The 16,523-nt window shown below is 44.8% G+C and overlaps 1 protein-coding gene across 1 annotated transcript in view; it reads left to right on the forward strand.

The window, feature by feature from the left end:
- The window catches only part of LOC138965201 (RNA-splicing ligase RtcB homolog), a 145,398-nt gene that overhangs the window by 66,506 nt on the left and 62,369 nt on the right, over positions 1-16,523 (forward strand). The window lies entirely within an intron of this gene.

The raw sequence follows: 16,523 nt of genomic DNA on the forward strand, positions 1-16,523 counted from the left end.
TACTTGTGAAAACAGCCACCACTGTTGTAAATGATACTTTAAAGAGCATTATTTCATTTTTACAGTTGAAGGACAACCTGGACTGCCGTATATTACAGCTGTTTTACAATCAGCCAAAATTTTCTTAACAAACGTATGTTAAGAACAACTCCCATAGTGAAATTGAAGGAAAACAAAGTGAAAATCCCCCTGCCATAGAGGAGCTAAAGAATCAACAATAAACGACTGCATGGATAGCTTGATGCACGAATGCATTGCGGACATGTTTGTCTCCAACCAAGAGAAAGTTCCAAAAAATCCCTTTTGTGCTTCTTATTATACAGTGACGTCAAAGACAGCCTTTTCTGCTGTTCATACATTCAGGGGTTATGGTTACACTAAACGACGTAGTTGTAGCCATACTGCCATCCAGATTTATTTTTTCCTTGCGAGCAGTCACAGGGTGTTTGTGCTGTCTGCCAACCGTTAGATGACCCCGCCCAAGTCTGTTAAGGGACCGTTTGACCGTTATAGAACGCGTCTTTTTGATTTTTTGGCACAGTTGGAAACGGTTGATTTTTATCCCTACCATTGTTTCCAAACATTATATAGGAATGTTTTGTGAACAACGGATAATAGCCGCTACTCGCATGTGTAGCAAAAGTGAGCGTACATACTCACCCTGGTCGTCCAGCCGTTGTCCGTTGCCCGTCTTTATCTGTCTGTACTGAACATTACCTTTGGATATTTCTCCAACGCTATGAAGTGAAGAAACACCAAATGTTGCAAAATGTTGTATGACCCCAAGAGCTCAAAAAAGATACTTGAGAACCTTGACCTTACCATAAGGTCAAGGTCACAGGGAGAATTAATGTGGTCTAAAAACTGCAAAATTTCACATTTTGCCAGTTTTCTGGAAAACAAATTAAAAACAGCGGGCTTAGTTTTGTATGGTATACAAGAAAAAGAAAGCCTTATCTTCTGATACCATTTTGGTTGACCTCGCTTCAATGTCAAGGTCAGAGGAGCCCTTCAAAGTTGAATTGTAGACATATTTTGATGTGAGCTTGCCCCTTTAACTTTACTATGGACGATATCTCTTACAAACTTAAACATTGAGTGGGGCGTTTGTTAGAATTTCATAGTGAGCCACATCTGGTCACATATCGTTAGGGTCAAGGTCACATTGACCCCTATGAAAAATGTGACCAAGCCGGGTAAAGAAATCCATGTGTCTTGGTAAAAAATCTTAACAAAGCAAAGCCCATGCGAATCTCATGCTTGACCTTTGTCTTAAAGTGACCTTGACCTTCAGGTGACCTTGAAGGTGAAGGTCTAACAACTGAAGCTGGCAAGGACATTGTACACTATTAGAACTGGTTTACAGATTTTTCCTACCAAATTACACATGACCTTTGGCCAAGGTCAAGATCATCAAAGGTCACACATCAAAAGGCTATCAATTCAAGACATAGGAAGCATAAACATACTTATTGGCACTTTCTACAAAGAGACATTGTCACTTTTAGTGATTCAATTGCCCGTTTCAGTCACATTTCATAAGGGGCAAAGTGACCTTGACCTTGATGATATGTGACTAAATGTGGCTCAATATCAATATATAACATGTGCCCCACACAATTATGCAGTTTGAAAGATTTTTTTCATAGTTCAGGGTCAAGGTCACTTCAAAACATGTATACACTCCAACTTTGAAGGACTCCTGTGACCTTGACATTGAAGCGAGGTCAACCAAAATGGTATCAGAAGATAAGGCTTTCTTTTTCTTGTATACCATACAAAACTAAGCCCGCTGTTTTTAATTTGTTTTCCAGAAAACTGGCACAATGTGAAATTTTGCAGTTTTTAGACCACATTCATTCTCCCTGTGACCTTGACCTTAAGGTAAGGTCAAGGTTCTCAAGTATCTTTTTTGAGCTCTTGGGGTCATACAACATTTTGCAACATTTGGTGTTTCTTCACTTCATAGCGTTCGAGAAAAATCCAAAGATAATGATTTGTACAGACAGATGAAGACGGGCAACGGACAACGGCTGTACGACCAGGGTGAGTATGTACGCTCACTTTTGCTACACATGCGAGTAGCGGCTATTATCCGTTGTTCACAAAACATTCCTATATAATGTTTGGAAACAATGGTAGGGATAAAAATCAACCGTTTCCAAATGTGCTAAAAAATCAAAAAGACGCGTTCTATAACGGTCAAACGGTCCCTTAACAGACTTGGGCGGGGTCGTCTGACGGTTGGCAGACAGCACAAACACCCTGTGACTGCTCGCAAGGAAAAAATAAATCTGGATGGCAGTATGGCTACAACTACGTCGTTTAGTGTAACCATAACCCCTGAATGTATGAACAGCAGAAAAGGCTGTCTTTGACGTCACTGTATAATAAGAAGCACAAAAGGGATTTTTTGGAACTTTCTCTTGGTTGGAGACAAACATGTCCGCAATGCATTCGTGCATCAAGCTATCCATGCAGTCGTTTATTGTTGATTCTTTAGCTCCTCTATGGCAGGGGGGTTTTCACTTTGTTTTCCTTCAATTTCACTATGGGAGTTGTTCTTAAACATACGTTTGTTAAGAAAATTTTGGCTGATTGTAAAACAGCTGTAATATACGGCAGTCCAGGTTGTCTTCAACTGTAAAAATGAAATAATGCTCTTTAAAGTATCATTTACAACAGTGGTGGCTGTTTTCACAAGTATGGTACAAAAAACACGACAATACATAATACATAAGGAAAAGCCCAATGTTTGGTCAGTTGGTGAGATAGGTAAATGTTATTTTTGTGTGACAGTTCTGATGGTTTTCAAAGGGCTAATTCTTTGCTTTTCGACATATGCCCAACTGAAAACGCTTTAGCAACTCATGTGCACATGACAACCATCTAAATAGACTACATGTTCGCAGAAAACACAATACTGATTATAGAGGGAAAAATAACGGCTCTTTTTAAAAGCACGTTTAGTAGTGAAGTACTTTTAGGATTGTTTGGAATTCTTTACCAGCAGACACCCTTTCACTGCTGAGTGTCTTAGTATTGTAAGATGTGTGATATGAGTTTTGGTTTAAAGGTGCCTTTGGTTTGAACACCCCCACCCCTACGAGGGAGAAATACAAAGAAATAGAAGGAAATTGAGCCTATTTGGAACCAGACTTTAGTATGTTCCCATGGGGGGATTCACGGTGCGAATGACACTGCGTCAGCTTGTTCATTTATCTTTAGTATTTTCTTCAACTTTAACTTTTAGGACCATGTATGAGGTTGTGGCAAGCTAAATACACAACACGACGACGTCTCGGAAAAATAGTAAGGATTATATAGGGAAAAACAACAGTGTCAGGTAAAGTCCGTTTTGAAGGTGTTAGTGGTTGGGGATTTTGAAAAGCATCAGACATCAGGCAGATACAATCCTTTCTGCGTGTTCTGGTGCAGAAAGAGTTTTCAGTTTATACATTGGGGTGACCAGTAGATACCATTTTACAACCATAGCCCCAAACGACATTTACAGAGCCCAAAGAAGGATTAGGGTCAATTTCAAAGCCATTTTTCCGTATGAAGCGCCAACTTTATATGAAAATGTGTTCAATAAACATCAAAGGACTGAGGTTGAACTTTCTGATAAGGGACATTTTAAACCTAGTCATTGTCACTCCAACGTTCCCTTCACTAAAGTGGCTAAGATGCCTGGACTACTAGATCTGTTGCAGACGAACGCTTCGCGCCAAACACTTTTCACACAGTAATTTTAACTACACACCCCTAAATGTACTCGCTAAGACAAGCAGATTTTTTGTTTATTTCTCTTGATATTTCATGCTCCTTCACGCCGCACCAGAACACGCAATCTACTCATTTTAATTTCTAGTTGCGTTCTTTGTGCTAATCCGTTCCATGATTTTCCGGAAACAGCGCAAAAGGATCGATCGTTTTGATCGATCCTTTTGCTCGTTCATTTGACCCTTTCCGCGCGCGTAGCGGAAAGGGTCAAACGCGAAAATGATCGATCCTTTTGATCGATCGTTTGACCCTTTCCGCGCGCGTGGCGGAAAGGGTCAAACGCGAAAATGATCGATCGTTTTGATCGATCGTTTTGATCGATCGTTTGACCCTTTCCGCGCGCGTGGCGGAAAGGGTCAAACGCGAAAATGATCGTTGATCGATCATTTTGATCGATCATTTGACCCTTTTCGCGTTCCATACAACTTTCCCTCTTTGAGACTCTCTCTTCTCATTTTGTCTCTGTCTCTGTCTCTCTCTGTCTCTCTGTCTCTCTCTCTGCCGCCCTATCTCTCTGTCTCCCTCTCGCTCGCTCTCTGTCTCTCACTCACTCTCTCTCTCTCTCTCTCTCTCTCTCTCTCTCTCTCTCTCTCTCTCTCTGTCTCCTCTCTCTCACTCTCTCACTAACAGCATATCAAGTTGCAAGAAAGTAGCCAAGAACGTTTTCCTCCTATCCAAGTTAAAGCAATTTACAGACAGAAGGACTCTGGAATGTTCCACCATGCTCATGTAATGCCTCACATCAATTATGTTTCGACGCTCTGGGATGGCAGCAGTGATGTCCACTTGAAAAAGTTAGACTAGAGACATCCAGATTTGCCTTCGTCAAAAGTTCGTGAGTTCCGATCTTCGCGAGTTTGTTGAAGTGGTGACGTCACATCCCGTCACGGTCACTAGGAGTGTGTTCGGGTTGCGGTTCTTGCTAATGTTTTCACTCACTGAGTTACTTGCCTTGATTGCGACGGCGTACATACGCACGGTCCAGTGTGCATTCGACAGGGGGTGCCCAATATGCACGGCTAGAACTAAGATACTTCTTGATTTCAGTAAATAGTTTCATTACATGTCAACTAGTTCGTTTTTAAATGATTTTTTACTTTTAGAGATCGCCAAATGGTATTGTGTGAATAACATCATTCGATCGATTGTACGCACGGCGCCGTGCTTCTAGTAGCTCAGTCCATTCCTTCTTTCCGGTATGGAAACAGACGTGTTTCTGGCGAAAGAATCGGCGTTTTCAACTCGCCATATCTTCATATTCATTCGGACTAGAACAACGAAATATAACTTTCTTATAAAAAATATCCCGAGCCTTGCGACTCTGGTAGTCATTTTCTTACGCGAAGCGGCCTTTGGTAGGTACGACAGTTTTAGTCACCATATAATTATCTAAAACGCACGTGGACGAGTTTTCAATGGCGTATTTGAAGTCTGTGAATGTTGTGATTACAAATCATTTTGGGGCACCCCTCAGTCTATACGTACAGACAAACAAATTGCATGGAACGAAAGTTGAGAGGCTGGACTGTAAGTTGTTGTTTTGACTTCTACAAATCTCGCAGGTCTTTTATGCAAACTTACTTACTTACTGCCTTTCACGCCTGGTGGCGTGTAGGGCAGCGACAAAGGACAAATCAGTGTTGTTTTCCTTTGTCGCTGTTTCTGTAACTCACTCGGTTTTACCAGTTAGAGTTGTTGGCCCTAAGCTGAACCCCCAACCTGGACGACCAGGGTACACATTTTAGTCTGGCCTCTACCTCACGCGGATCTGTTCGGCATGGTTGGACCTACCAGGGACACGAGGTCCCCGCCGACATAGCTCCGGAGGTTGTCAAGGCACACAAGCCCCCACACCACGATCAAGGTAAGTGCACCAGGTGGGGGTTTTATGCAAAACAGACTCAAAATTGCATTTTTCACGCAAGTGTAGATGACGAGACTATCGAAGGAATGGGAATACACTTGCCTACAGATATAATAAACAGATTTATATCTATGACTTACCCTAGCCCATATGTTAGAATAAAGAACATACTTTGCTCTTTTGAATGATGTATGATTTGGCACTGTACACAGGATTTTAGACCTGCCCCCGAAGTGATTTTTCCATAAACCCGTCAAAAAGCTCACTCTGTTTTGGCCGTAAAAAGCGCCCAAATGAAGTCAATTTCTAACCTGTGTCGTGTGTTCGAAGGAGTACATCTCAGCGATGCCATTGCCTTGCAACCTCAAAGAAATATATTTTAATAACCCGCTAAATGAACGGTTTTTTTAGTGTGAAATAAAAGCCGGAGATTTGCTTCGTTTCTTTGCTGCGACACAAAACCAAAACCAACTATAGATCTGCGGTGACATTATGAGTTCGTTTTCGACATTGCAGTGAAGTTGCGTGGATCTTCGACGATTCCCGTTCGGTTTAATGTGGATAGAGCTTTGATTGAATGTAACTGCTTTGAAAAGTTACAACATAAGTCCTTGGGATCGATGTTTTTCGGTAAACTTCTTCGTATCTGTAGCGTTATGGCAATGTTGCCATAATGTAGTTGACATACTCACACGACCAGCTCAACAGTTGGATAGTTTGGAAAGGTGTTTATTCAGAACATGTTGTAAAGATGGCGACCAAGATGGCGACGCCGGTGTCGAGTTCCCGGATGCTCATTAGCATATCAAGGGACTTAATACACATGGACTACGCGACATCTCCCTTCCTTTGAGATTGACAAATAAAGCCTTTCGAAGTGGCTTGCAATTAAATTTTAGTGTCCACAAATAACCGAGGAAGGAGATAAGCAACTTTGCTTTCTGTAACTAAAGTTCATGAATCCAGCTTTGTTTCTGCTTGCTTGCATAATGCACAATTAACGAATAACACAAGTTCACTTCCCTGCTTGGGCGATGACCTATACAGTTCACTCCTTGAAGCGGGCTGGCATGGTGATGACTCTGCCGCTGCGGGTAGTTACTGGTGTCGGGCTGTTGTTGATGATGCCCTGTGGAGATGGACTGTAGGTGGACCCTCCGGCGTCCCGGCCGGTGTTTCTTGGGGGTGAACCTCTGGCGGACCCACCGCCACCTGGGCTGGCGGCACCACTGCTGCTGGAGACGTCGCTGGACACTGGCCCTGGACACGGGCCTGGCTCGTTGTGAACGTAAGAGCCTGTCTGGACTGGACTGGATGCTTTGTGACTTGCACCACTCTTCTGGTAACTGGATACGGGGATGTGGGCTTTGTGTTGGGAAAGGTCAGTTTGGACAGGAATGGGGTAGGGAGTGGACTTCTCAGGCTGCAGACCATGTGAGCGCCTGAGGTGACGCCTGTTGCGCCGAAACGTGCCTCGTGGCGATTTCACCACGTAGGATCTTGGTGCGACTTGCTGCTGCACCACTGTTGGGCTTCTCCAACTCTTCTCTCCGTCCAGCTTCTGCATCACGATGTCACCAGGAAGAAGCGTATCTAGGGGCCGTACTCCATTACGCCTATCAAATGTCTGTTTGTTCTTCTTCTTAGCCTTTGCATCATTGGCTGCCACTGTTGATTTCTCGCAGACTCTGGGCTCGAGGTTTTCAGACAGTGTTGGGAGCGTTGTTCTCAGACGTCTTCCTGATGCAAGCTGTGCTGGGCTGTAGCCTGTGGCTTCAATAGGTGTGTCTCTGTAGATGAGAAGAGCGAGTGCAGGATCATCTTGCGACAGTATCTTCTTTGCTGTCTGTACTGCTCGTTCCGCCTCACCGTTCGCCTGTGGAAAGTGAGGACTTGTGGTGACGTGTTGGAATCCCCACTCCTTTGCAAAGATCTGAAACTCTCCGCATGTGAACTGCGTTCCATTATCAGAAACAAGTATCTCGGGGATACCCTGTCGTGCAAACATGTCTTTCAGGTTCTTGACGACTTCTGCTGAAGTGATCGTCTTGAGGTGAGCCAGTTCAATGTACCGGGAGTAGTAATCCACAAGAACAAGGTATGACTGTCCCTTGAGTTCACACAGATCTGCTCCGCACTTCTGGAATGTTCGCTGAGGTAGCTCTGTTGGAATCAATGGCTCTTTGGTCTGCGATGGCCTCTTCTCCTGACAGTGCTTGCATTCTTCAACCAACTTCTTCATTCTGGCGCTGATTCCGGGCCACCAAACTGCTTCCTTCATCCTCTCTCTACATTTAGTGATCCCTTGATGACCCTCGTGGATTCTGCGTAGAATGTCGTCCTGTAGCAAAGCTGGGACCACGATGCGCTTTCCTCTAGCAAGAAGACCCTGATTCTCGCAGAGTTCACTGCGCACTGCGTAGTGGTCACGCAATCCATCCTCAACTTCGGTGATGTACTGCGGCCATCCTTCACGCGTATAGCGAAGTGCTTCTTGGATCAGTCTGTCTTTCTTCGTCTCCACTGCGATTTCTTGCATGCGTTTGTCTGATGCTGCACAAGACCAGGAAATGTCCACACCGTGTATGTAGGCTTCCACATCTTCAATGAGTGTTGTGACCTCGTCTTGCTGTTCAGTGATGAACTGAGGACTGCGGGAGAGAGCATCTGCGACGACAAGCTTCTTCCCCGGCACATACTCAGCTTTGACGCTGAACCTCATGAGACGCATCAGCATCCTTTGACATCGTATGGGCGTATCTTGAAGGTCTTTGTGGTTGATGATGGGCACGAGGGGCTTGTGATCTGTCTGAAGCATCACGTTTTCCAGACCTATCAGGTATCTGCTGAATTTCTCACATGACCAGACTGCTGCCAGTGTCTCTTTCTCGATCTGGGCATATCTGCGTTCTGTGGTTGTCAATGTTCTTGAACAGTATGCGACAGGTTTCATGCCTTCGGGGTGTTCTTGCAGCAACACTCCTCCGATCCCATAACTGCTCGCATCTGCGCTGACGACTGTCGGCTTCCTCAGATCATAGTGTGCTAGCGTTGGTGCTGAGGTAAGCATCTTCTTCACAGTCACCATGGCCTGGATCTGTGCTGGGCCCCACGTCCATGCTTGGTTCTTCTCCAGAAGTTGTGTCACTGGCTGGAGTACACTGGACAGGTTGGGCAGGTAGCGACCAAGGAAGTTGATCATGCCAAGCATCCTCCTCAACTCGGGCACGTTGGTTGGATCTGTCATGGTCATGATGGCTTCCAGTTTGGCTGGATCTGGTGAGATGCCGTTCTTGCTGATTCGATGACCCAAGAACTCGATCTCATGCTTCCTGAGTTCGCACTTCTCCCGATTCAGCTTCAGGTTGACGCTGGCCAGTTTCTTAGTCACGCTTTCAAGATGTCGCTCATGTGCTGGTTGATCCTCACTGTGGACCATCATGTCATCGAAGAAACAAATGACGTTGGACTCATCCTTCAGTATGTTCTCCATGGTTCTTTGGAAAATCTCTGGAGCTGAAGTTATGCCGAATGGCAACCTCTTGTAGTAAAATCTACCGCATGGGGTAATGAAGGTAGTGAGCTTTGCTGACTCTGGGTCAAGTGGAATCTGGTAGAATCCTGATGTGGCGTCTAACTTGCTGAAAACTGCCGACCCAGACAGCTTGTGCAGGATGTCTTCGAGCGTGGGGAGTGTGTAGCGCTCACGCTTGACTGCTGCATTCAGATGCTTGTAGTCATGTGCAGATTCTCACTGATCCTGACTTCTTCATGACTGGCACTATCGGTGCACACCAATCTGTTGGTTCTGTCACCTCTTCTATAATCCCAGCCTTCTGCATCTTTGTGAGTTCATCTTTGACTTTGTCTAGCAGGGGTGTTGGGATCCTTCTTGCTGAGTGAACACTGTAAGCTTCAGATTCTGCTTTCAGAACGATCTTCACTGGTGGGCACTGGACAGGTTTGTCATCAAGCTCACCGAAGGGCACCTCCACAGCTTCAATCCTCATGACTAGGCCCATTCTTGCCGCTGCTTCTCTGCTGAGAAGGTTGTCTGTCTTTGACTGTACGACGAAGAGTCGAAGCGAGTGAAGCTGGTCGTGGACTTTGCTAATGGCCACAAATTGTCCCTCACACTTTAGGATACCTCCTGGACTACGCAGGATTGCGCTGGTTTTGCTAAGTTGTGGGCAAGGCTTCAGCTTTCGGTACTGCGCTGATGAGATAACGGACACGTCCGCTCCAGTATCAATCTTGAATGGGACGTCGCATCCTCCAAACTTGAGTGTCGTCATCCACGGCGGTTCCTTTTTGCCTTCTGAGCACAATGTTCCTACAAAATGTTCCTCTCGGCTTGCTTGAACCTCTTCTGAATGCCCCCTCTGTGATGCCACCTCCATTTGTGGTTCATCTATGGCGTTGACTGCCTTGCTTCTGCAGGCTGCTGCGAAATGGTTGTTGCGTCCGCACTTGTTGCACTTCTTGCCTTGTGCTGGGCACGCTTGTCTGTGGTGCTGACGACCGCAACGTGAACAGCTGGCCTCTTGCAGCTTCCCCCCGCCTTGGGTTGAGCCGCCTCTGCCTGGAGTATAACTACTGCCGCCTCTACGAGCGCTGCCAGCGCTACCTCCACGCCTGTTCCGTTGATCACTACCTCCGCTTTGTCTGCGCTGTAGTGCGTCTACACTTGACTGCCGCTGGTCTGAGAGCTGTGGCTTTACCAGTTCATACTGCCTAGCGTCCTGCACAGCACCTTCTAAGGTCAAGTCCGGTTTTAACTGCAGTTTTTCTGAAAGTTCCGTGTCTAGGACTCCTAACACCAATCTGTCCCTAATGGACTCTTCTTTGTTTGGGAACTCCGCTGTTGCAGCTAACTCATGCAGTGCACGAACATATGTTTCAATGTTTTCTTCAGGCTTCTGATTTCTAACGTGGAATCTAGCTCGTTCATGGATAATGTTTCTTTTTGGAACAAAATACCCATCAAATTTGCCAAGGACAACATCAAACTTCTTTGAGTCTGCATCACTCAGTCCGAATGAAAGAAATATTCTCTCAGCTTCATTTCCCATCGCATAGATCAAAGCACTGACCTGTACCTTTTCCTCATCTTTATCCAGTTTGGACGCTGACCTGTATCTCTCAAAACGCTGTTTCCATTCAGGCCATTTTGTAGGTTGCGTGAAATCGAATGCGTCGGGCGCTTTGAAAGGACCCATGACTCTAGTCTAGTTCTGCTTGCTAGGTCTCGCCACTCAAGTTTCTGTTTTCTGAAACTAAATTCAGTTCGATTTGCTAGAGACGTCGGTACTGACCACGCTGCCACCATGTAGCGTTATGGCAATGTTGCCATAATGTAGCTGACATACTCACACGACCAGCTCAACAGTTGGATAGTTTGGAAAGGTGTTTATTCAGAACATGTTGTAAAGATGGCGACCAAGATGGCGACGCCGGTGTCGAGTTCCCGGATGCTCATTAGCATATCAAGGGACTTAATACACATGGACTACGCGACAGTATCCCTGACTTTACTTTTGACTTGAACAGATCCAGATCGGCTGGGGCTGTTGATCACCTACACAGATCTATATGAAGTTGACTCGACACGGCGAACCGCCGAATCCGTGCCCTCTCGTCGGTCCTAACCCCAAATCCCTTACCAGCCTCAGACCCCACCTCACCATTCTAACCTCACTGGCGCACTATGTGTGATTATCCCTTCCTCATGTGTGTGTGTGTGTTGTTTGTTGTGTGAGTGCGTGCAGGCGGGCGGGCGTGTGTGTGCCCGTGTGTCTTTGTGTCTGTGCATGTCGTCTTGAGTGCGAGAAAGTTTTGAGAAATAGTGACAGATAAATAGTTTAAGAAAGGAATCTACTAAGTGAGAGTGGGCGTCCATTACGGCATTGCGAAGCGGACCTGCGCATCTACCCGCTTTGTTTGTCTGTTTGTTTATGTGTTCGTGTGTGGATGTGTGTGTGTGTGTGTGTGTCACAGTTAATATGTGTCCATTTGGTTGTATGAGTGTGAAAGTGTACGTATTAAAGGGGGGGGGGGGTTTGGGAGGGTGAGGACCCATGCGTTTGGCTTCATAGTTCCTTCATACGAGTAACTTTGTTAACAGTTCATTATTCGGACACAGATTAATAACAAGTTATAGAATGTTCGTGTAGAACAGACACTTAGCCACAAAAAACACCTGGTTTTGAAATAAATTATTACCTCGATTCCGGGCGTTCAAAGTCAGGCTTTCCCCAAACACCTTTTTAACAATATCCAATTGATCTGTGAGGTATATGGGTCCATGCGACGCCGAGGCCCCCTATGATGTAAAGACTGGATGCCTGTTTGCGGACAGGGGGCAAATTGAGAAGGGGGAGGACCGATACTGGAACACCCAACCTTTGTACACATTGCCAACAGGAACCTGTGCACAAAATGTGTAATGCATCTCACGACAGATTATTTTTTCGGGGGCGGGGAGGGGGGGCGCATTATTATGATTAGCCTAAGTCGCTTCGCGTCCTCGATTTAGACTTTTGAATTCAAAGTACACCCCTTTTACAAAGTAACTGATTCACTCAGGTGTGTGTGTATGTGCGTGTGTCTGTGTGCTTGTCTGTGTGTTTGTGTGAGTGTAGTGTGATTCAGAGACACCTACTGGACAGATCTTCATGAAACTCCGTCTCCAGTTGGAAATGTCCTCCCTGTTGTGGATGGTAGGAGCGGGGTTTTGGACAGGGAGGACATTTTCAACTTGAGACGGAGTTTGAGGTAACGTGATGCATTATAACTGAAATACACAATTAGTAGTGTCCCAATATGCAAGTGTGTTCGTATCATCAACTGATAAAAAGTGTGTCCGTAGTTTTTGGATACGCGTCGCAGTGTTAGCTGTGTACGACCTCCCGGCACCACGGACCTACACATTCTAATGGATGGCTGGCTTTGGATTTAGGTCACTTTAGCGGGAATATCGGTCAACTTAGAAACCTGAGGACCAGCCACTTCCGGTTCCCCTTTCAGAGTAATGAGATTGCTGGGGCCGTAGAATTTTTCATCCAGTTTTGTCCTTTTTTTCCAAAATTGATATTAGTCGGAAGAAACAAGCACACGTGTGGTGGGGGTATTTCCCGGCGAGTTTTCAGTGTTGTTCCCAGACCCGGAGGTCTGGGTTATGCGGAGGCATTTGCCTGTGTGAACGGTGACATTCCGGAACTAGTTTTAGCGCCATTTTGTTGTGAAATACGTCATCAGTTTGTGTACACAGAAAGTTGTGACATCCGTCACCCTATGGGAGGGGTGAAGGCAACATTGTTCTCTGTAGAAAGTTGTGAAATGAAGGCAAAATTGGTCATCACTGAGTTTGTGTAAAGCTAGGATTCCATTCTTACGGCTGCGGTGCGGCTCCGGCTCCGGCGACGGCAACGGCATCCGGCTCTGGCGAGAAAAACGCATCGTCGTGAACCGTATATAACGGCGACGTCGTCCGGATATGTTCTCTTCCCGCCAATGCCGCCATGGCTCCACATTGGTCTCGTCTCATGCAAACTGTAATTTATAATGAAGAACAATTTATGTTAATATTATTAGCGTACCGCCAAATGAAAAAACGCCAAAAGAGACGACATCGCTGGTGGGTGCATGCCATTTTGGAGAAAAGACGGCAGTATGGAACCTATCACCATCTTGTTCAAGAACTGCAACTCGATGGCGAAAGGTTTCAGCAGTATTTTCGTCTCTTTGTGCTCGGAAAGGCTCTGAGAAAAACGCGGGAAAAGAGACACGCCCACAAAATACCAGACGGCGTCCGGCGACGGCAGTCCAGAAAGCTACATGGAGCTTTCTTGAAAAAACGCACGCACGCCGGGCCGTCGCCGTCGCCGTACCGCACCCGTGTGAATGGGGTCATCCCTTCTTTCATCAATGTTTTTCAAATTGCCGTCGCCGGAGCCGCACCGCAGCCGTAAGAATGGAATCCTAACAGGAAGTTGTGAAATACGTCACCCTATGGGAGGAGTGACGGCAAAATTGTTACCAAAAACATCATAGATCGTATTGTGCAGGGTCAACCGCAACAAACTCAAACCGAGCCATGCATACATATCTGTATTTGAGTGACTTATATACCGACATTTTTATTTCTTATTTTCAGCACAGGTGTAGGAAAAATCATGAACCAAAATGATTTTCTAATTTAACATTTTTTTTACAAATGTGACCATGTTCTTTTAAACAAACAGTGACATTAAACATTGTTATGTTAAAAAAAAGAAAAAAGAAACAAGAAGAGCAAACGCTCGATCGAGTCACTTTCGCAGTTCTGAATATTATATGAGGCATCAGATGGACAGGAAGAAATTGCTATTCACAACACAATACAGATGTAAATAATTTGATGTAAAGAATAATCCTATAAAGTTTGAATCAAATCCGATGAATAGTTTCAGAGATATGATATTTCAATTTTTTTCCTTCAAGACATACCTGTGACCTTGAAAAAGGTCAAAGGTCACCAAAGCAGACGTCAAAGTGTAGAGGTCACTGGGAGTCACGTTCACATAAAATTTGAGCCCGGTGTCACAACCCGAGGTTTTAGAGATGCAGGAAAAGCTTAAACAGGCTTTTTGTAGATACACGAGATGATGTAATTGTTATATGTTTGAGTGTATATAATAATTGTGTTATTTACAACATAAGCATTGGAGTCCAAACACTATTGTAGAATGTATGCGTGTGGGATGTGAGATGCTTTACGCCTGTAACTTCGCGTATTTGCAAGTTTGTGTCCGTATCGTGGAACGGGCTATAGTCACCCGGTAACGCGCGGTGAACAAACCAGGTCAAGCTGCAGAAAACGAAAGTTTGTAAATATTTGTTGGGCACAGTCGTGCAAATTAAATAATGTTCATTTCACCTGGTAAGATAATATAGTGTAATGCATAAATTATATTATAGCGTATCTATAGGCTATTTAGTAAGAGAAGCATTAACATAGTCCGGGTCAGCGGTGTACGAATACACTTTGGCACCCCGTCAGCGAACTAGCACGGTTTTGGTTCAGTGCTACCCGAGAGAGTCAACGGTACGGTTGCAGACGTACTGGCGGGCGCGAGTACTCCATCACCCGGCGGTTTTTTACGGTGAGCGTTGTCATTGACTTGGCGGGTGGACTATTGTTTCGAATTGCTGTGGCTGAGTAGATGTCGTTGTCTAATGTTTGTTTTGTTTGTGTTTACGTTTCGGTAGTGTTGTAATATTGTGGGACACGGTGATTTTGAAGCGTGTTTATGTCCGTGGGAATGTGCACGGGAAATATGAGAATTACATCGACCGGCCCATTACTACCTATTCGTATAGGGAGCCTCGGGATTTACATGTATATTAATGCATGTTTGGGAAGTGATATGCAGTGAACATACAGTGGAATTATATGTGTGTAATTATTTGCACATAACTGTTAAATATTCGTTTACACGGAATATCACATTTTATACAAGATGGCGGTCTACTTTCCGACAACTTTTGTATCCTTATGTTATTGAGCATGTTGTTTTATACCTTCATATTATAGTGTGTAATATTACGCGGGGAGTTATTATACATGTGGGGATTGGGTGTTGTGTCATGCAATTGTGGTTGCGTAATGTAATGTTAAAGTTGGATACCACAATCTAACATTTAGTGAACGTTTGTCCAGTTATTTGTAACATTATCACATGGCGTATATGGTCATGATAAATACAATAAGTTTATAGGTTTAAGCAAACTATGAATCTATATTGTAAAGCCCCGTTGTATAGCTAATGTATTAAATAATTATCCTTTTCCATACATGGTTACTTGGTGTAAAGTTTCGATCTTGATGTCCATCGGTATGATGCGCTAAAGGTTTGCATCACCGATGAACACTAACACAACCATCGATACACGCCAGGTAGCTAGGGACGTTATTGTTCAGTATTAACGTGCTGATTTTATTTACATGTAGTTGGCCGGAGAGAGAACGGAGGAGGGACGTATGTTCACGTGAAAGGCGTTGAGATCTGGACAGATGGGACGCTGTCAGGAGGCGACTACGGCTCACAGCAACGCAAGAAGAGCGGCGTGGGTTACTCCGACCAGTAGATTCCACCCAGAGTGTACGCAGGACCACCAGAAGACAGCATGAGGAAGGAGTCTGGTCAACTCTACATGCCTAGGAATCTGGGGAACAGCTCCGAAGGACTGGAGCTGGGTTCGACGTGCTTAGGCAGTCGGGGACCTTTCTAGGGGGTCAGAATCAGGAAGCTGCGGCCTTCTGAGGAGGGAAGGACATGTGAGGCCTTGGTGGGCGTTGTGTATTCCGAAAAAGCTAAGTACTCTGTCGTGGTTAAATCGTGTGTCTGTGTTCGTGTAATTTGGTGATGCGACCTTATTGAGCGCCGTATACTAACAGGCTATTTAACCATAGGGGGGGTGCTTAGGACTGGAGTTCCAGGATAATTTCATGTGAATTCATGTGTTGTAAATTTTCGTAGTATTTGTAGAGTGTACACGTTAAATGTGTGGATGTTTCGTGCATAAATTTGTGTTTATTATATAAAAGCTTATAAGTTACATGTGGTTCCTTTAGTCTTTTTATACACAGTGATGTCTGTCTCCACTTGTAAACTTTCTTGAGTGTGCGTTAGTGAGTGAGGTGTATGTTTGCGTGTGATCCCAAGATTGCTCAATCTTGTGGAGTTAAGTCGTCACGTGTCAATGGTGGAGATGCCGGGGACCCATGAGTGATATGCTTTCGAGGCGAAGCTCTGGGACCCTTTAGTTATTTATTTTTTTTTGGAACCAAATTTGTTTGTTGTTGTGTTTGTTTGTGTTGTTGGCATAGTTTGTG

This window comes from Littorina saxatilis, linkage group LG4 (assembly GCF_037325665.1).
Source record: "Littorina saxatilis isolate snail1 linkage group LG4, US_GU_Lsax_2.0, whole genome shotgun sequence".
NCBI lineage: Eukaryota > Metazoa > Mollusca > Gastropoda > Littorinimorpha > Littorinidae > Littorina > Littorina saxatilis.